This window comes from Anomaloglossus baeobatrachus, chromosome 7 (genome assembly GCF_048569485.1).
Source record: "Anomaloglossus baeobatrachus isolate aAnoBae1 chromosome 7, aAnoBae1.hap1, whole genome shotgun sequence".
NCBI lineage: Eukaryota > Metazoa > Chordata > Amphibia > Anura > Aromobatidae > Anomaloglossus > Anomaloglossus baeobatrachus.
The window spans coordinates 289,956,683-289,978,871 of record NC_134359.1 but is presented as its reverse complement, the minus strand read 5'-3'; the positions used below and the strand labels follow the sequence as shown (position 1 = coordinate 289,978,871).

General features: G+C 42.3%; 1 long non-coding RNA gene across 4 annotated transcripts in view; it reads right to left on the bottom strand.

Annotated features, from left to right (window-relative positions):
• The window catches only part of LOC142245572 (uncharacterized), a 95,159-nt gene that overhangs the window by 16,050 nt on the left and 56,920 nt on the right, over nt 1-22,189 (bottom strand). For all 4 annotated transcript variants that reach the window (XR_012724783.1, XR_012724785.1, XR_012724782.1 and 1 more), the window contains exon 2: nt 19,014-19,095. This is a non-coding gene — a long non-coding RNA (uncharacterized LOC142245572). The remainder of the gene's footprint in view (nt 1-19,013; nt 19,096-22,189) is intronic.

Genomic DNA, 22,189 nt, shown 5'->3' with positions numbered 1-22,189 from the left:
AGATCCTGTCTGCAGCCACAACTAGGGGGAGCTCCCTGTATACAGAGATACATGATAAGATTCTGTCTGCAGCCACCACTAGGGGGAGCTCCCTGTATACAGAGATACATGATAAGATCCTGTCTGCAGCCACCACTAGGGGGAGCTCCCTGTATACAGAGATACATGATAAGATCCTGTCTGCAGCCACCACTAGGGGAAGCTCCCTGTATACAGAGATACATAAGATCCTGTCTGCAGCCACCACTAGGGGGAGCTCCCTGTATACAGAGATACATGATAAGATTCTGTCTGCAGCCACCACTAGGGGGAGCTCCCTGTATACAGAGATACATGATAAGATCCTGTCTGCAGCCACCACTAGGGGGAGCTCCCTGTATACAGAGATACATGATAAGATCCTGTCTGCAGCCACCACTAGGGGGAGCTCCCTGTATACAGAGATACATGATAAGATCCTGTCTGCAGCCACCACTAGGGGGAGCTCCCTGTATACAGAGATACATGATAAGATCCTGTCTGCAGTCACCACTAGGGGGAGCTCCCTGTATACAGAGATATAAAAGATCCTGTCTGCAGCCACCACTAGGGGGAGCTCCCTGTATACAGAGATGCATGATAAGATCCTGTCTGCAGCCACCACTAGGGGGAGCTCCCTGTATACAGAGATACATGATAAGATCCTGTCTGCAGTCACCACTAGGGGGAGCTCCCTGTATACAGAGATATAAAAGATCCTGTCTGCAGCCACCACTAGGGGGAGCTCCCTGTATACAGAGATACATGATAAGATCCTGTCTGCAGCCACCACTAGGGGGAGCTCCCTGTATACAGAGATACATGATAAGATCCTGTCTGCAGCCACCACTAGGGGGAGCTCCCTGTATACAGAGATATAAAAGATCCTGTCTGCAGTCACCACTAGGGGGAGCTCCCTGTATACAGAGATATAAAAGATCCTGTCTGCAGTCACCACTAGGGGGAGCTCCCTGTATACAGAGATGCATGATAAGATCCTGTCTGCAGCCACCACTAGGGGGAGCTCCCTGTATACAGAGATATAAAAGATCCTGTCTGCAGTCACCACTAGGGGGAGCTCCCTGTATACAGAGATGCATGATAAGATCCTGTCTGCAGCCACCACTAGGGGGAGCTCCCTGTATACAGAGATACATGATAAGATTCTGTCTGCAGCCACCACTAGGGGGAGCTCCCTGTATACAGAGATACATGATAAGATCCTGTCTGCAGCCACCACTAGGGGGAGCTCCCTGTATACAGAGATACATGATAAGATCCTGTCTGTAGCCACCACTAGGGGGAGCTCCCTGTATACAGAGATGCATGATAACATCCTGTCTGCAGTCACCACTAGGGGGAGCCCCCTGTATACAGAGATATATGATGATATACTGTCTGCAGCCACCACTAGGGGGAGCTCCCTGTATACAGAGATACATGATAAGATCCTGTCTGCAGTCACCACTAGGGGGAGCTCTCTGTATACAGAGATACATGATAAGATCCTGTCTGCAGACACCACTAGGGGGAGCTCCCTGTATACAGAGATACATGATAAGATCCTGTCTGCAGCCACCACTAGGGGGAGCTCCCTGTATACAGAGATACATGATAAGATCTTGTCTGCAGCCACCACTAGGGGGAGCCCCCTGTATACAGAGATATATGATAATATACTTTCTGCAGCCACCACTAGGGGGAGCTCCCTGTATACAGAGATATATGATAATATACTGTCTGCAGCCACCACTAGGGGGAGCTCCCTGTATACAGAGATGCATGATAACATCCTGTCTGCAGTCACCACTAGGGGGAGCTCAGGCGCTGTATACTGCTCTGTAGTGGCAATTACAGGTGATGACATAAGGAGGTCATATGGGGGGGGGATATTCCGCTTGTGTTTACTCCACTTTGTCTAATCCACTTACACACAATATCTCGCAATGTTATTGTGGCCGTTTCCTCGTCTTCTGCCTGGAATCGCCGCTCGGCCCCAATATCGCTGCCATTTATTGATTGAACTCTTTGTATATAAACAGAACACAAAGTCCAAGGCCCTGCGGTGTGAGTAATATGGGTATAATGGACACGGGGGAGGGGTGGATACGGGGATACCGGCGGTGCTGATACCGTCACCGCTCCCAGAATCCTCCGCTCGCCCCTGGACTATGTCACAATCCTGTGCTGTGGTAACAGAACCTCGTGTATCCGAAGTATCCAAACATCTCGTCCAGAGCGAAGCCAAACACTGGTAATGAGCGGGGGGCGCATCCGGGGGCACAATGTACCTCCAGGCTTAACCCTTAGGCTACGTGCACACGCTGCAGTTTTATTGTCACAAAAAATGGCACCTTTGAGTGTATCTATTGACATTCATGAATCAGAACATCGGGGTTCGGGGTCCCCCATATGGATGGTGCAGAGGCCGAACACGAGCAACTCCGGGCTGAGAAGCCGAGCACGAGCAACACCACAGCTCCACCGCACGGGGAAAATGAGACCCCTGGACTGAAAATTGGGCTTAGATACAGAGGCTCAACAGAGGGTATCACACAGGACAGGATTAGATACACAGCTCAGCAGACAGTATCACACAGGACAGGATTAGATACACAGCTCAGCAGACAGTATCACACAGGACAGGATTAGATACACAGCTCAGCAGACAGTATCACACAGGAGAGGATTAGATACACAGCTCAGCAGACAGTATCACACAGGATAGGATTAGATACACAGCTCAGCAGACAGTATCACACAGGAGAGGATTAGATACACGGCTCAGCAGACAGTATTACACAGGACAGGATTAGATACACAGCTCAGCAGACAGTATCACACAGGACAGGATTAGATACACAGCTCAGCAGACAGTATCACACAGGATAGGATTAGATACACAGCTCAGCAGACAGTATCACACAGGAGAGGATTAGATACACGGCTCAGCAGACAGTATTACACAGGACAGGATTAGATACACAGCTCAGCAGACAGTATCACACAGGATAGGATTAGATACACAGCTCAGCAGACAGTATCACACAGGAGAGGAGTAGATACACAGCTCAGCAGATAGTATCACACAGGAGAGGAGTAGATACACAGCTCAGCAGACAGTATCACACAGGAGAGGAGTAGATACACAGTTCAGCAGACAGTATCACACAGGAGAGGATTAGATACACAGCTCAGCAGACAGTATCACACAGGAGAGGATTGGATACACGGCTCAGCAGACAGTATCACATAGGAGAGGATTGGATACACGGCTCAGCAGACAGTATCACACAGGATAGAATTAGATATACAGCTCAGCAGACAGTATCACACAGGATAGGATTAGATACACAGCTCAGCAGACAGTATCACATAGGAGAGGATTAGATACACAGCTCAGCAGACAGTATCACATAGGAGAGGATTAGATACACAGCTCAGCAGACAGTATCACATAGGAGAGGATTAAACACACAGCTCAGCAGAAAGTATCACACAGAATAGGATTAGATACACAGCTCAGCAGACAGTATCACACAGGAGAGGATTAGATACACAACTCAGCAGACAGTATCACACAGGACAGGATTAGATACACAGCTCAGCAGACAGTATCACATAGGATAGGATTAGATACACAGCTCAGCAGACAGTATCACACAGGACAGGATTAGATACACAGCTCAGCAGACAGTATCACATAGGATAGGATTAGATACATGGCTCAGCAGACAGTATCACACAGGAGAGGATTAGATACACAGCTCAGCAGACAGTATCACACAGGATAGGATTAGATACACAGCTCAGCAGACAGTATCACACAGGATAGGATTAGATACACAGCTCAGCAGACAGTATCACACAGGATAGGATTAGATACACAGCTCAGCAGACAGTATCACATAGGAGAGGATTAGATACACAGCTCAGCAGACAGTATCACATAGGAGAGGATTAGATACACAGCTCAGCAGACAGTATCACATAGGAGAGGATTAAACACACAGCTCAGCAGACAGTATCACACAGAATAGGATTAGATACACAGCTCAGCAGACAGTATCACACAGGAGAGGATTAGATACACAACTCAGCAGACAGTATCACACAGGACAGGATTAGATACACAGCTCAGCAGACAGTATCACACAGGAGAGGATTAGATACACAGTTCAGCAGACAGTATCACACAGGAGAGGATTAGATACACAGCTCAGCAGACAGTATCACACAGGATAGAATTAGATATACAGCTCAGCAGACAGTATCACACAGGATAGGATTAGATACACAGATCAGCAGACAGTATCACACAGGATAGGATTAGATACACAGCTCAGCAGACAGTATCACACAGGATAGGATTAGATACACAGCTCAGCAGACAGGACTTTCTTGCCTGTATACTTTTGCCCAGAGTCAGATGCCCTCTGCTGGCCATTATTGGTATGTACACCTATAGCTTGGTCCTCTGTGGGCTTTTCTCCATGTGTCAGGGCCGGGGGCTGGGATGACGTGGGGTGGGGGGGGATGTTTGGGAACACAGGGATATCATTCTGTCATTCGGTGGGATCACTCTGTGCTCCGGGAGTTTTATATTAACCAATAATCTGGATTGTGACGCCGTCCTGCGGTCACACGAGGAGCAGAGTAAACAATTATTATCAATCCCTTTTATTTTTCTTTTTATGACCCAGACTGACAAATGTCATTTAATTACTGGACCGGAGCAATAAAATGTCAGCCTGTATCCTGCATGTATTATAGTAGGGGGCAGGAAATACATGTATGAGAGGGGCCCAAAGTGTGAGGTGCGGCCCGTGCCCCCCTTTAGCCTGGTCTCCCTGCACGAGAAGTGGGGTGCAGAAAGCTGGACAGTCTCTCGTATTGAGGAAAGTTTTATATATTTAGGGGCAGGCCCGGACTGACCATAGGGCAGATAATGCCAAATGGGCCGGTCCCTGTAGTGGCCCTGCTGTGTGACAGTGTGCCCGGCATGCACGCACTGCTGAGGAGCGCGGCGGTGCCGGTGACTGCAGCTTCCTCCTTCCTATTCCAATGTAGTTGCATCTTTCAGACGTAAATATATTTGAACAGTGCGCCGGGACTGGGCCCCGCCCCCGACGTGCAGCAACTGCTGACGTCATCACAGTGCTGCAGGCGCCACACTGGATGCATCAGGCAGCGGTAAGCGCTCCATGGAGGAGCCGAAGAGACAGGTGTAATTAATGGGTATGAGTGGGGAGGGGCTGAGAACACGTAACGGGGGACATTTGTGAAGGAACACAGCTTAGCGACAGGCAGAGGAGGAGCACTGTATTCCGAGGGAGGGGGTGGCAGGAGTGTGTAGTGATGGGGCAGTGTAATTTGTGTGTGTAGAGGGTGATGGGGGGGGTGCATTGTATTATGTCTGGGATGGGGTAATGGAGGGTGCATTGTATTGTGTGTGGAGGAAAATAATTCGGGGTGCATTATATTTGTGTGTGTAGGGGGTGATGGGGGATGCATTGTAGTGTGTGTGTGTAAGGATGGGCAATGAAGGGTGCATTGTATTGTGTGTGTGTGGGGGGAGGGGTAATGGAGGGTGCATTCTATTGTTTGTGTATGTGTGTAGGGCTAATGGGGGTGTATTGTATTGTGTGTGGTGGGGAGGGGTAATGGAGGGTGCATTGTATTGTGTGTGTGTGTGTAGATGTAATGGGGGTGCATTGTATTATGTATGTTTGTGTGTGTGTGTGTGTGTGTGTGTGTGTGTGTGTGTGTAGGGGTAATGAAGGGTGTATTGTATTGTGTGTGTAGGGGTAATGGGGGTGCATTGTATTGTAGTGTATGTGTATAGGGGTAATGGGGGTGCATTGTATTGTGTGTGTGTGGGGGGAGGGATAATGGAGGGTGCATTATATTGTGTGTGTAGGGGTAATGGGGTGCATTGTATTGTGTGCGTGTGTGTGGGGGGGAGAGGGGTAATGGAGGGTGCATTGTATTGTGTGTGTGGGGGGGGGGTAGTGGAGGTGCATTGTATTGTGTGTGTGTGTGGGGGGGGGATTACAAAAGAGCAGTTTGGGGGGAATATATAAATAAATAATAATAAAGGGGCAATATGAGGGGGATATTGTGGAGAGAGACAGTGTGGGGGTATATTATAAAGAGAGCAGTGTGGAGGGGACATTATGAAGAGAAGCTGTGTATTGGGACATTATGGAAAGAGGCAGCGTGGGGGTATATTAAGGAGAGAGGCAGTGTGGGAGGAATTTTGGATAAGGGCAGTGTGGGGGATATTTTGTGAAGAAAGCAAAGCAATTATGTAAGGAGCTCCCTCTAGTGGTGGCTGTATAAATCTGTATGCAGTGAGCTCTTCTAGTGGTGACTGTATAAATCTGTATGTAGTGAGCTCCCTCTAGTGGTGGCTGTATAAATCTGTATGCAGTGAGTTCCCTCTAATGGTGGCTGTATAATCCTGTATGTAGTGACCTCCCTCTAGTGGTGGCTGTATAAATCTGTATGTAGTGAGCTCCCTCTAGTGGTGGCTGTATAATGCTGTAAGTAGTTAGGTCCCTCTAGTGGTGGCTGTATAAATCTGTATGTAGTGAGCTCCCTCTAGTGGTGGATGTATGAATCTGTATGTAGTGAGCTCCATCTAGTGGTGGCTGTATAAATCTGTATGTAGTGTGCTCCCTCTAGTGTGGGCTGTATAAATCTGTATGTAGTGAGCTCCCTCTAGTGGTGGATGTATAAATCTGTATGTAGTGAGCTCCCTCTAGTGGTGGCTGTATACATATGTATGTAGTGAGCTCCCCCTAGTGGTGGCTGTATAAATTTGTATGTAGTGAGCCCCCTCTAGTGGTGTCTGTGTAAATCTGTAAGTAGTGTGCTCCCTCTAGTGGGGGCTGTATAAATCTGTATGTAGTGAGCTCCCTCTAGTGGTGACTGTATAAATCTGTATGTAGTGAGCTCCCTCTAGTGGTGGCTGTATAAATCTGTATGTAGTGAGCTCCCTCTAGTGGGGGCTGTATAAATCTGTATGTAGTGAGCTCCCTCTAGTGGTGGATGTATAAATCTGTATGTAGTGACCTCCTTCTAGTGGTGTCTGTATAAATCTGTATGTAGTGTGCTCCCTCTAGTGGGGGCTGTATAAATCTGTATGTAGTGAGCTCCCTCTAGTGGTGGATGTATAAATCTGTATGTAGTGAGCTCCCTCTAGTGGTGGCTGTATACATATGTATGTAGTGAGCTCCCCCTAGTGGTGGCTGTATAAATTTGTATGTAGTGAGCCCCCTCTAGTGGTGTCTGTATAAATCTGTATGTAGTGTGCTCCCTCTAGTGGGGGCTGTATAAATCTGTATGTAGTGTGCTCCCTCTAGTGGTGGATGTATAAATCTGTATGTAGTGAGCTCCCTCTAGTGGTGGCTGTATAAATCTGTATGTAGTGAGCTCCCTCTAGTGGGGGCTGTATAAATCTGTATGTAGTGAGCTCCCTCTAGTGGGGGCTGTATAAATTTGTATGTAGTGAGCTCCCCCTAGTGGTGGCTGTATAAATCTGTATGTAGTGAGCTCCCTCTAGTGGTGGCTGTATAAATCTGTATGTAGTGAGCTCCCTCTAGTGGTGACTGTATAAATCTGTATGTAGTGAGCTCCCTCTAGTGATGGCTGTATAAATCTGTATGTAGTGAGCTCCCTCTAGTGGTGACTGTATAAATCTGTATGTAGTGTGCTCCCTCTAGTGGGGGCTGTATAAATCTGTATGTAGTGAGCTCCCTCTAGTGGTGGCTGTATAATCTGTATGTAGTGACCTCCCTCTAGTGGTGACTGTATAAATCTGTATGTAGTGAGCTCCCTCTAGTGGTGTCTGTATAAATCTGTATGTAGTGAGCTCCCTCTAGTGGTGGATGTATAAATCTGTATGTAGTGAGCTCCCTCTAGTGGTGGCTGTATAAATCTGTATGTAGTGAGCTCCCTCTAGTGGTGACTGTATAAATCTGTATGTAGTGAGCTCCCTCTAGTGGTGTCTGTATAAATCTGTATGTAGTGAGCTCCCTCTAGTGGTGGCTGTATAAATCTGTATGTAGTGAGCTCCCTCTAGTGGTGTCTGTATAAATCTGTATGCAGTGATCTCCCTCTAGTGGTGGATGTATAAATCTGTATGTAGTGAGCTCCCTCTAGTGGTGTCTGTATAAATCTGTATGTAGTGAGCTCCCTCTAGTGGTGGCTGTATAAATCTGAATGTAGTGAGCTCCCTCTAGTGGTGGCTGTATAAATCTGTATATAGTGATCTCCCTCTAGGGGTGGCTGTATAAATCTGTATGTAGTGAACTCCCTCTAGTGGTGGCTGTATAAATCTGTATGTAGTGAGCTCCCTCTAGTGGTGGCTGTATAAATCTATATGTAGTGAGCTCCCTCTAGTGGTGGCTGTATAAATCTGCATGTAGTAAGCTCCCTCTAGTGGTGGCTGTATAAATCTGTATGTAGTGAGCTCCCTCTAGTGCTGTCTGTATAAATCTATATGTAGTGAGCTCCCTCTAGTGGTAGCTGTATAAATCTGTATGTAGTGAGCTCCCTCTAGTGGTGACTGTATAAATCTGTATGTAGTGAGCTCCCTCTAGTGGTGGCTGTATAAATCTGTATGCAGTGAGCTCCCTCTAGTGGTGGCTGTATAAATCTGTATGCAGTGAGCTCCCTCTAGTGGTGGCTGTATAAATCTGTATGCAGTGAGCTCCCTCTAGTGGTGGCTGTATAAATCTGTATGCAGTGAGCTCCCTCTAGTGGTGGCTGTATAAATCTGTATGTAGTGAGCTCCCTCTAGTGGTGGCTGTATAAATCTGTATATAGTGAGCTCCCTCTAGTGGTGGCTGTATAAATCTGTATGTAGTGATCTCCCTCTAGTGGTGGCTGTATAAATCTGTATGTAGTGAGCTCCCTCTAGTGGTGACTGTATAAATCTGTATGAAGTGAGCTCCCTCTAGAGGTGGCTGTATAAATCTGTATATAGTGAGCTCCCTCTAGTGGTGGCTGTATAAATCTATATGTAGTGAGCTCCCCCTAGTGGTGGATGTATAAATGTGTATGTAGTGAGCTCCCTCTAGTGGTGGCTGTATAAATCTATATGTAGTGAGCTCCCCCTAGTGGTGGATGTATAAATCTGTATGTAGTGAGCTCCCCCTAGTGGTGGCTGTATAAATCTGTATGTAGTGAGCTCCTTCTAGTGGTGGCTGTATAAATCTGTATGTAGTGAGCTCCCTCTAGTGATGGCTGTATATATCTGTATGTAGTGAGCTCCCCCTAGTGGTGGCTGTATAAATCTGTATGTAGTGAGCTCCCCCTAGTGGTGGCTGTATAAATCTGTATGTAGTGAGCTCCCTCTAGTGGTGACTGTATAAATCTGTATGTAGTGAGCTCCCTCTAGTGATGGCTGTATAAATCTGTATGTAGTGAGCTCCCTCTAGTGGTGGCTGTATAAATCTATATGTAGTGAGCTCCCCCTAGTGGTGGATGTATAAATCTGTATGTAGTGAGCTCCCTCTAGTGGTGGCTGTATAAATCTGTATGTAGTGAGCTCCTTCTAGTGGTGGCTGTATAAATCTGTATGTAGTGAGCTCCCTCTAGTGATGGCTGTATATATCTGTATGTAGTGAGCTCCCCCTAGTGGTGGCTGTATAAATCTGTATGTAGTGAGCTCCCCCTAGTGGTGGCTGTATAAATCTGTATGTAGTGAGCTCCCTCTAGTGGTGGCTGTATAAATATGTATGTAGTGAGCTCCCTCTAGTGGTGACTGTATAAATCTGTATGTAGTGAGCTCCCTCTAGTGATGGCTGTATAAATCTGTATGTAGTGAGCTCCCTCTAGTGGTGGCTGTATAATTTACTTATATGGTTGAACTAAAGGTGTCTTCCAAAGAATCATCATTATTCTGCAACATGTGCAATCTCTTAAGCTCTTCACTTGTCCTAGTGGAGTACTACTTAATTTGACCAGTAGGTGGCAGTGTAGCACCACTCATACACTTTTCATTGTGCTGTAGTATATGGGTCTGGAGTAGCTGCTTTTAGACTAAACAGTTTTAACATTTTCGTCCCCACCTTATATTCATCCACTAGGGGGAGACACTATCGCTAAATCAGGATTTTGGATTTTATTTCTTGTTATATCTGTTTTTAGAAAACTTAGATGATGATGATGACTTCTTGTGCGTCCAACTCTCCTGGTATTGAGAACAATGGGAAAACGAGAGTTTTCTATACTATTCACAAAGCAGGAACGCCGGGGACAGCCACAGGGTCACATAACACAGGAGGAAGATTTGGGGATTTCTGCTGGCAAACACTAAACTCACATATAACAGAACCGGTCTGTACTTGTCACATCATTAGGTAACAGAAATAAATAACATTAATGTCAGATAATAAATAATACACCTCTATTATTCCACAGGGTCAGACGTCACACATAGGCTCCTGTCACAGCTGCCCCCACACAGGGAAATGCCCTGCAGTATTATAGCAGTTATATTCTTGTACATAGGGGCAGTATTATAGTAGTTATATTCTTGTACATAGGGGGCAGTATTATAGTAGTTATATTCTTGTACATAGGGGGCAGTATTATAGTAGTTATATTCTTGTACATAGGGGGCAGTATTATAGTAGTTATATTCTGGTACATAGGGGCAGTATTATAGTAGTTATATTCTTGTACATAGGGGCAGTATTATAGTAGTTATATTCTTGTATATAGGAGCAGTATTATAGTAGTTATATTCTTGTACATAGGGGCAGTATTATAGTAGTTATATTCTTGTACATAGGGGCAGTATTATAGTAGTTATATTCTTGTATATAGGAGCAGTATTATAGTAGCTATATTCTTGTACATAGGGGGCAGTATTATAGTAGTTATATTCTTGTACATAGGGGGCAGTATTATAGTAGTTATATTCTTGTATATAGGAGCAGTATTATAGTAGCTATATTCTTGTACATAGGGGGCAGTATTATAGTAGTTATATTCTTGTACATAGGGGGCAGTATTATAGTAGTTATATTCTTGTACATAGGGGGCAGTATTATAGTAGTTATATTCTTGTACATAGGGGGCAGTATTATAGCAGTTATATTCTTGTACATAGGGGCAGTATTATAGTAGTTATATTCTTGCATATAGGAGCAGTATTATAGTAGCTATATTCTTGTACATAGGGGGCAGTATTATAGTAGCTATATTCTTGTACATAGGGGGCAGTATTATAGTAGTTATATTCTTGTACATAGGGGGCAGTATTATAGCAGTTATATTCTTGTACATAGGGGCAGTATTATAGTAGTTATATTCTTGTACATAGGGGGCAGTATTATAGTAGTTATATTCTTGTATATAGGAGCAGTATTATAGTAGCTATATTCTTGTACATAGGGGGCAGTATTATAGTAGTTATATTCTTGTACATAGGGGGCAGTATTATAGTAGTTATATTCTTGTACATAGGGGGCAGTATTATAGCAGTTATATTCTTGTACATAGGGGCAGTATTATAGTAGTTATATTCTTGTACATAGGGGGCAGTATTATAGTAGTTATATTCTTGTATATAGGAGCAGTATTATAGTAGCTATATTCTTGTACATAGGGGGCAGTATTATAGTAGTTATATTCTTGTACATAGGGGGCAGTATTATAGTAGTTATATTCTTGTACATAGGGGGCAGTATTATAGTAGTTATATTCTTGTACATAGGGGGCAGTATTATAGTAGTTATATTCTTGTACATAGGGGGCAGTATTATAGTAGTTATATTCTTGTACATAGGGAGCAGTATTATAGTAGTTATATTCTTGTACATAGGGGCAGTATTAAAGTAGTTATATTCTTGTACATGTGGAGCAGTATTATAGTAGTTCTATTCTTATATATAAGGGCAGTATTATAGTAGTTAGATTCTTGTACATAGGGGCAGTATTATAGTAGTCATATTCTTGTACATAGGGGGCAGTATTATAGTAGTTATATTCTTATACATAGGGGGCAGTAGTATAGTAGTTATATTCTTGTACATAGGAGGCAGTATTATAGCAGTTATATTGTTGTACATAGGGGCAGTATTATAGTAGTTATATTTGTGTACATGGGGCAGTATTATAGTAGTTATATTCGTGTACATAGGGCCAGTATTATAGTAGTTATATTCTTGTACATAGGGGCAATATTATAGCAGTTATATTCTTGTACATAGGGGCAGTATTATAGTAGTTATATTCTTGTACACAGGAGCAGTATTATAGCAGTTATATTCTTGTACTTAGGGGGCAGTATTATAATAGTTATATTCTTGTACATATGGGGAAGTATTATAGTAGTTATATTCTTGTACATAGGGAGCAGTATTATAGTAGTTATATTCTTGTACATAGGGGGCAGTATTATAGTAGTTATATTCTTGTACTTAGGGGCAGTATTATAATAGTTATATTCTTGTACATAGGGGCAGTATTATAGTAGTTATATTCTTGTACATAGGGGGCAGAATTACAGTAGTTACAGTCATATGAAAAAGTTTGGGCACCCCTATTAATGTTAACCTTTTTTCTTTATAACAATTTGGGGTTTTGCTATTTCAGTTTCATATATCTAATAACTGATGGACTCAGTAATATTTCTGGATTGAAATGAGGATTATTGTACTAACAGAAAATGTGCAATCCGCATTTAAACAAAATTTGACCGGTGCAAAAGTATGGGCACCCTTATCAATTTCTTGTTTTGAACACTCCTAACTACTTTTTACTGACTTACTAAAGCACTAAATTGTTTTGTAACCTCATTGAGCTTTGACCTTCATAGGCCGGTGTATCCAATCATGAGAAAAGGTATTTAAGGTGGCCACTTGCAAGTTGTTCTCCTATTTGAATCTCCTATGAAGAGTGGCATCATGGGCTCCTCAAAACAACTCTCAAATGATCTGAAAACAAAGATTATTCAACAGAGTTGTTCAGGGGAAGGTACAAAAAGTTGTCTCAAGATTTAAACTGTCAGTTTCCACTGTGAGGAACATAGTAAGGAAATGGAAGAACACAGGTACAGTTCTTGTTAAGTCCAGAAGTGGCAGGCCAAGAAAAATATCAGAAAGGCAGAGAAGAAGAATGGTGAGAACAGTCAAGGACAATCCTCAGACCACCTCCAAAGACCTGCAGCATCATCTTGCTGCAGATGGTGTCACTGTGCATCGGTCAACAATACAGCGCACGTATAATAAGACTGGAAACACATCTATGCGAGTAAAATCGGTCCGACTGGGCTGAAAAAAACTCGGCTGATTTTAGTTCACGTTAGGTCCGAGTGCAACGCAAGTGCGATGCTTTTTCTGAATAAATTAATGATTTTACTAGCGTGTGTAATGCGTGTGTAATGCATGTGTAATGCGTATTTTTTACTATGTCATCTGCCATTCAGCTCTGCTACATGGCCGCTGACAGCAGACATAGACAGAGCCGCACGATCAGAATGAACTCGGGTGAACTTCACCCGACTTCATTGTCACGCCGCGGCTCTATCTGTGCCGCGTCCTGATTAGCGGTCACCTGTGAAGGACTCACCGGTGACCGCTAATCCCCTGAGTGACTGAAGTTAGCAGCCCTCTCTCATACTCACCGATATCCGGCGCGGCGCTGCACGGCTTTCTCACTGCTCCGACGGCTTTTACTATTTTGAAAAAGCCGGCCGCTCATTAAACAATCTCGTATTCCCTGCTTCCCCCGCCCACAGGCGCCTGTGATTGGTTACAGTGAGACACGCACCCACGCTGAGTGACAGGTGTCTCACTGCACCCAATCACAGCAGCCGGTGGCCGTGTCTATACTGTGCAGTGAAATAAATAATTAAATAATTAAAAAAAACGGCGTGCGGTCCCCCCCAATTTTAATACCAGCCAGATAAAGCCATACGGCTGACGGCTGGTATTCTCAGGATGGGGAGCTCCACGTTATGGGGAGCCCCCCAGCCTAACAATATCAGTCAGCAGCCGCCCAGAATTGCCGCATACATTATATGCGACAATTCTGGGACTGTACCCGGCTCTTCCCGATTTGCCCTGGTGCGTTGGCAAATCGGGGTAATAAGGAGTTATTGGCAGCCCATAGCTGCCACTAAGTCCTAGATTAATCATATCAGGCGTCTCCCCGAGATTCCTTCCATGATTAATCTGTAAATTACAGTTAAAAAACACACACACCCGAAAAATCCTTTATTAGAAATAAACACTAACAAATTGCCTCGTTCACCAATTTAATAAGCCCCAAAAAGCCCTCCATGTCCGGCGTAATCCAGGATGGTCCAGCGTCGCTTCCAGCTCTGCTGCATGAAGGTGACCGGAGCTGCAGAAGACACTGCCGCTCCTGTCACCTGCACGCAGCAAATGAAGACAGCCGCGCGATCGGCTGAGCTGTCACTGAGGTTACCCGCTGTCACTGGATCCAGCGGTGGATGCAGCGGTGGCCGCGGGTAACCTCAGTGACAGCTCAGCTGATCGCGCTACTCACCGCCGCTCCTGTCAGCTCCACGCAGCAACTGAGGTGAGTAGCGCGATCAGCTGAGCTGTCACTGAGGTTACCCGCTGTCACTGGATACAGCGGTGGCCGCGAGTAGGGAAGGGAACTACTACTACTACTAGGAGTTTTCATCCAAGCGCCGAGGGCAGGGAAAACACCTTCTCTAACGGTACCTCGCGCCGAAGTAGTGCCCCCCTCCTCTCTCCCTGGACATATATACAGCCCCCACCCTGTTCCCTCCCCTGGCCCTATAAATCCACCCCCCTAAACTCTTGACCCCGCAGAAAGCCCGCTCTTTCTATAAAATTATCATTAACCCCTTGCTGCCCTGCAAAGGTGAGTCATGGGTCACTACGCCCATGGCTCTGCCCTGGCTCCGTTCAGCCTTGATTCTATATGAGTGGATATCTACTCTTTGCAGTGTATGCAATGTTTTGTAATTCTGTCCTCTATCCCCATTGGTAACTCAATCTGCTCAGTGTCCCTCACACACTACTGCATGCTGCCTGTATACTTTGTTAACCAATTTGAGGAGTACTAATATATTTCTGTGATATTGCTTGAATTTTCAAGATATTTATTTCTGATAGTGGTACCAATTGGTATATGATCCTGGAGCCATATGATGAGATTTTGAGGCCTTGTTTGTCATTTTCTGTCCTTTTAATGGTTTTTAATTGTGTGTTTTTTCACTTTTTGACCCAATAAAAATATTTAACATATAACAGAATTTATTATATTATTTCTTGATGTGCACCCAACTTATATGTGCCCTCTTTCTCCATTGTACACAATACAGCGCACGTTGCACAAGGAGAAGCTGTATGGGAGAGTGATGCGAAAGAAGCCGTTTCTGCAAGCACGCCACAAACAGAGTCGCCTGAGGTATGCAGAAGCACATTTGGACATTACATTTTGGAAGAACGTCCTGTGGACTGATGAAACAAAGACTGAGTTGTTTGGTCATACAAAAAGGCGTTCTGCATGGAGGCAAAAAACACGGCATTCCAAGAAAAGCACTTGCTACCCACAGTAAAATTTGGTGGAGGTTCCATCATGCCTTGGGGCTGTGTGGCCAATGCCGGCACCGGGAATCTTGTTAAAGCTGAGGGTCGCATGGATTCAGCTCAGTATCATCGGATTCTTGACAATAATGAGCAAGAATCAGTGACGAAGTTGAAGTTACGCAGGGGATGGATATTTCAGCAAGACAATGATCCAAAACACCGCTCCAAATCTACTCCGGCATTCATGCAGAGGAACAATTACAATGTTCTGGAATGGCCATCCCAGTCCCCAGACCTGAATATCATTGAAAATCTGTGGGATGATGTGAAGCGGCTGTCCATGCTCGGCGACCATCAAACTTAACTGAACTGGAATTGTTTTGTAAACAGGAATAATCAAATCTACCTTCATCCAGGATCCAGGACTCATTAAAAGCTACAGGAAGCCACTAGAGGCTGGGATTTATGCAAAAGGAGGATCTAAGAAATATTAATGTCACTTTTATGTTGAGGTGCCCATACTTTTACACCGGTCAAATTTTGTTTAAATGTGGATTGCACATTTTCTGTTAGTACAATAAACCTCATTTCAATCCAGAAATATTACTCAGTCCATCAGTTATTAGATATATGAAACTGAAATAGCAAAAACCCAAATTGTTATAAAGAAAAAAGGTCAACATTAATAGGGGGTGCCCAAACTTTTTCATATAACTGTATATTCTTGTACATAAAGGGCAGTATTATAGTAGTTATTTTCTTGTACATAGGGGCAGTATTATAGTAGTTATTTTCTTGTACATAGGGGCAGTATTATAGTAGTTATTTTCTTGTACATAGGGGCAGTATTATAGTAGTTATATTCTTGTACATAGGGGACAGTATTATAGTAGTTATATTCTTGTACATAGGGGACAGTATTATAGTAGTTATATTCTTGTACATAGGGGACAGTATTATAGTAGTTATATTCTTGTACATAGGGGGCAGTATTATAGTAGTTATAGTCTTGTACATAGGGGGCAGTATTATAGTAGTTATATTCCTGTACATAGGGGCAGTATTATAGTAGTTATATTCCTGTACATAGGGGACAGTATTATAGTAGTTATATTCTTGTACTTAGGGGCAGTATTATAATAGTTATATTCTTGTACATAGGGGGCAGTATTATAGTAGTTATATTCTTGTACATAGTAGCAGTATTATAGTAGTTTTATTCTTGTACTTAGGGGCAGTATTATAGTGCCGCCTATGTCCAAGAATATAAGTACTATAATACTGCCCCTCTATGTAGAAGAATATAACTACTATAATACTGCCCCCTATGTACAAGAATATAACTGCTATAATACTGCCCCTATGTACAAAAATATAACTGCACCATATAACCACATTGTGGCATTATTTTAATGTGACATACAGGATAATTTTATATTGTAGCTTATATATCTGCCTCCTCAGTTGATCACAAGCAGCATTGGGCTCTCTATTGCTGGCCATGCGGTTTTATCCCATGTTTGCACTACAGCTGATCACACCCGGTATAATGTTCCGATCTGATATGAAGTGCTGCATGGTGTATACACAGTGACTTTCTTTTCTTGGCTTTATACTCAATCAATTGAATAGTTTTTCATAGCTAAATTGAGACTTTAAGAAACAGAAGCAAATAACACACAAGCTGAGAAAACAAACACATCCTACTGTGTATTGTTCATAAAAGTACATTTAAAGGTGTGGTATCTTTATCAGGCATAAAGGCCAATAGTGAGGACGAGGACAACAAATGCAGAACATGAAATTAAAATTCACCTTTGGAATAAATTGTAAGAAATGGTGGAAAGTGACAGCCCAATACCGACCCTGACAACCTGAGGGACAAGAGAAACTGTAGAAAACCCAGGATATAGAGTAACTGTGAGTGGTGCAAGGAAACATCAAACATTAAACAGTAAAGATATTTTATGAAATGGACAATAATAAAAATTACTACTATAATGCTGCCCCTATGTACAAGAATATAACTACTATATTACTGCCCCCTATGTACAAGAATATAACTACTATAATACTGCCCCTATGTACAAGAATATAACTACTATAATACTGCCCCTTATGTACAAGAATATAACTACTATAATACCGCTCCTATGTACAAGCATATAACTACTATAATACTGCTCCTATGTACAAGAATATAACTACTATAAAACTGCCCCTATGTACAAGAATATAACTACTATAATACTGCTCCTATGTACAAGAATATAACTACTATAAAACTACCCCTATGTACAAGAATATAACTACTATAATACTGCCCCCTATGTACAAGAATATAACTACTATAATACTGCCCCTATGTACAAGAACATAACTAATATAATACTGCCCCTATATACAAGAATATAACTACTATAATACTGCTCCTATATACAAGAATATAACTACTATAATACTGCCCCCTATGTACAAGAATAAAACTACTATAATACTGCTCCTATGTCCAAGAATACAACTACTATAATACTGCCCCTATGTGCAAGAATATAACTACTATAATACTGCCCCTATGTACAGGAATATAACTACTATAATACTGCCCCTATGTACAAGAACATAACTACTATAATACTGCTCCTATGTACAAGAATATAACTACTATAATACTGCTCCTATGTACAAGCTTTTATTTTTATTGATACAATTTTGGAGTTATGACGTTTTATTCACTTTTTTGTTCTTTTCTTGTTTTTAAGGTTGCTGCTACTGAAAAACTACAGTTTTGGTATTTAATTTTTATTTTTTTATTTAATATGCTTACCATGTAAGTTAAATAATTTTATATTTTGATAGATCAGAGTTTAACAGATTAAATGATATGAACTATTTTTATTATTTATCTTTTAAATATTTATATTTAATGGGGGAAATTGTGACTAATGTGAATGTTTATTTTAATTATTGTTTTTTAATATATAAAATAAATAAAAAATTCAGATATAAGGGAGCGCAAAAATTATGGTTGCAAAAGTATACACACCCTATAGATTTAGAAGGAGGATTAACAACACAACCATTTTGCTTTTCCTACTAGGTCAATAAGACTTTCTTTTGTGATGTGGAAGTTGGACTCATTATTAAGTTCTTGTGTTTACCGCCGCACCACGCATTCTTGGAAAATAATCCACTACATCACACACGTCAAGTTATGTAAGGACAACTTGGCCGAAAGCTGAGCAAATATTATTTAAGATTTGCTCTTTCACCCATGTGAAGAAAAGAAATCTCTTAAGACTCAGCCTGAGATCAGGACCAGCAAGACCAATAACATCTGGGAGGCTCCCAGAAAAAAAAAGGGGAGACCACCTGGACGCTCGGAGAAGTTGGCAAATATTTTAGGTATCAAAAAAACTTCTGAAAACTTTCCTGGAAAGCAAAACTCACCCAACTATTGTCATTTATGGTCTCCAGAAGTGATTTCATGGGGCATGGAATGAGAAGAGTCTTTTTGGAAAGGGGCAGGACCCTGTAAAAAAAAAATCAGAAAAGTATTTAAACATTTTTGCCAAGTATGGACTAAGTATAGTATTAGACAGACCCTTCATACCGGTATTACTGACCACAGAATGGATCCGCCATAAAATACGCATACTTGCAAACATTTAGAATGATAATTTAGGACATAAAGCCCTGCCCCCAAGGAGCATCCATAAACATGCCCACTTCTCTTACTAAACTTGGCCCCTTTTGTGGCTCCTAATTTTTGCCTGGCAAAATCAGGATTGTTGGCGTATGCCCATAACTGCAGTTAATGCCTTGGAGGGTGAATGTTGTCCTGGTGGTAAGGATTTAAGTAAGAGTCCCCGCCCTAGAGGAACTGCATTGTTAAAAACTAGGGAAGAGCAGATTGACCCATCATAGAGGTATTATTGACCACAGAATGGTTCCTCCATAAAATACGCATCATTTAGAATGATAATTTAGGACATTTAAGTCCTGCCCCCAAGCAATATCCATCAACATGTCCACTTCTACTAAATTTTTCCCCTTTTGTGATTCCTGATTTTGTCCCAGCAAAATCAGGACTGTTGGCGAATGCCCATAAATGCAGTTAATGCCTTGGAAGGGTGGATGTTGTCCTGGTGGTAAGGATTTAAGTAAGAGACCCCGCCCTGGAGGAACGGCATTGTTAAAAACTAGGGAAAAGCAGATTGACCCTTAATACTTAAAACATTTAGAATGATAAGTTTAGAATATTTAAGTCCCGCCCCCTAGGAGCATCCGTTAACACATCCACTTCTGTTGCTAAACTTGGCCACAGGAACTTGTGGTTCCTGATTTTGTTTTGGCAAAATCAGGACTGTTGGTATATGCCCATAAATGCAGCTACTGCCTTGGAGGGTGGATGTTGTCCTGATGTGAAGGATTTAAGTAAGTGTCCCCACCCTAGAGGAACTGCATTGTTAAAAATTAGGGAAGACAGAGATTTACCCATGAATCGTAGCATCAGTTGTGAGCCACAATATTGTCTGAGTGTTTACATAATTTCTCAACTACTGGGACATCCCATGTGTGAAATTTTGTGCTCCCAGAGATGTAATATTGGCCCTTAGATTTCAGTGAATATCGATCCATAATATAACTGTTTGCATAAACAGTATTGGGGGACGTAATAATAAACTCTAAAATTAATTTACATCTAGGTTACCCAATTTATATTTTAGAGAATTGATTGGAAAGCAATTCCATAATGCAGACATACTTAAAACATGTAAAATTAGAAGATTAGAACATTTAAGTCCCACCCCCGAGGAGCATCTGTTGACACATCCACTTCTGTTGTTAAACTTGGCCCCTTTTGTGACTCCTGCTTATGTCCTAGCAAAACCAAAACTGTTGTAACCTATGACAATAAAGGTGGCTCATGCCTTGGAGTGTGGGTGGTCCTGGTGGGAAGGATTTAAATAGGAGTTCCCGCCCTAGAGGAACTGTGTTATAAAAGAGTAGGGAAGAGGGAGGAAAATATTGTAGGAAAAAGAAGGTAAATTGTTGCGTCAAATATAAGCATGAACACTATTTGAGAACATAAAAATAAACTCTCAAAAGACTTAACATATAGTTTCCCCATTTTATATTTTAAATAACTGATTGTAAATCAATTCTATGATACATACATATTAGGGAATTGGCAAAATTTTGGCAGGTATGTGTATACATAGAGTAAGTAAGGCAGTAGATGGACCCTTCCTAGAGCTATTATTGACCACAGAATGGTTCCTCCATAACATACACATACTAAAAACATTTAGAATGATAAGTTTAGGACATTTAAGTCCCACCCCCGAGGAGCATCAGTTGACACATCCACTTCTGTTGCTAAATTTAGCCCCTTTTGTGGTTCCTGATTTTGTCCTAGCAAAATCAGGACTGTTGGCAAGTATGCCAATAAAGGCGGCTCATGCCTTGGAGTTTGGGTGGTCCTGGTGGGAAGGATTTAAATAGAAGTTCCCGCCCCAGAGGAACTGATTCTATCGTCAGATATGAGCATGAACACTATTGGAGGACATAAAAATAAACTCTCAAATGAATTAACATCTGGGCTAACCAATCTATATTTTAGAGAATTGATTGAAAAGCAAGACGTATAATAAAATTGGAAGTATTTTGGCAAGAATGTGTATACATGGATTAAGTAGAGGAGCATAGAGGTATTATTGACCACAGAACAGTTTCTCCATAACATACGCATACTTAAAACATTCCGAATGATAAGTTTAGGACATTTAAGTCCCGCCCCCGAGGAGCATCTGTTGACACATCCACTTCTGTTGCTGGCTTCTTTTGTGATTCCTGATTTTCTGATAGCCAAATCAGAAGTGTTGGAACGTATGCCAATAAAGGCGACTCATGCCTTGGAGTGTGGAAGGTCCTGGTGGGAAGGATTTAAATAGGAGTTCCCGCCCCAGAGGAACTGTATTGTTAAAGAATAGGGAAAAGGGAGGAAAAAGATCTAGGAAAGAAACGTAAAAGGTCAGTTGTACCATCAGATATGAGCATGAACACTATTGGAGGACATAAACATAAATTCTCAAATGAATTAACATCTGGCTAATCTATATTTTAGAGAATTGATTGAAAAGCAAGCTATATAAGAAAATTGGAAGTATTTTGGCAAGAATGTGTATATATGGATTTAGAAGACAAGCAGATGGACTCTTCATAGAGGTATTATTAAGCACAGAACGGTTTCTCCATACCATACGCATACTTAAAACATTCCGAATGATAAGTTTAGGACATTTAAGTCCTGCCCTCGAGGAGCATCTGTTGACACATCCACTTCTATTGCTGGCCCCTTTTGTGATTCCTGATTTTCTCATAGCCAAATCAGAAGTGTTGGAGCATATGCCAATAAAGGCGACTCATGCCTTGGAGTGTGGATGGTCCTGGTGGGAAGGATTTAAATCTGAGGCGGGAACTCCTAAAAACTGTGTTATAAAAGAATATATATTTTAGAGAATTGATTGAAAAGCAATTCCATAATGCAGCAAAATCATTAATGTTGGCAAGTATGTCAATAAAAAAGGCTCATGCCTTGGAGTGTGGGTGGTCCTGGTGGG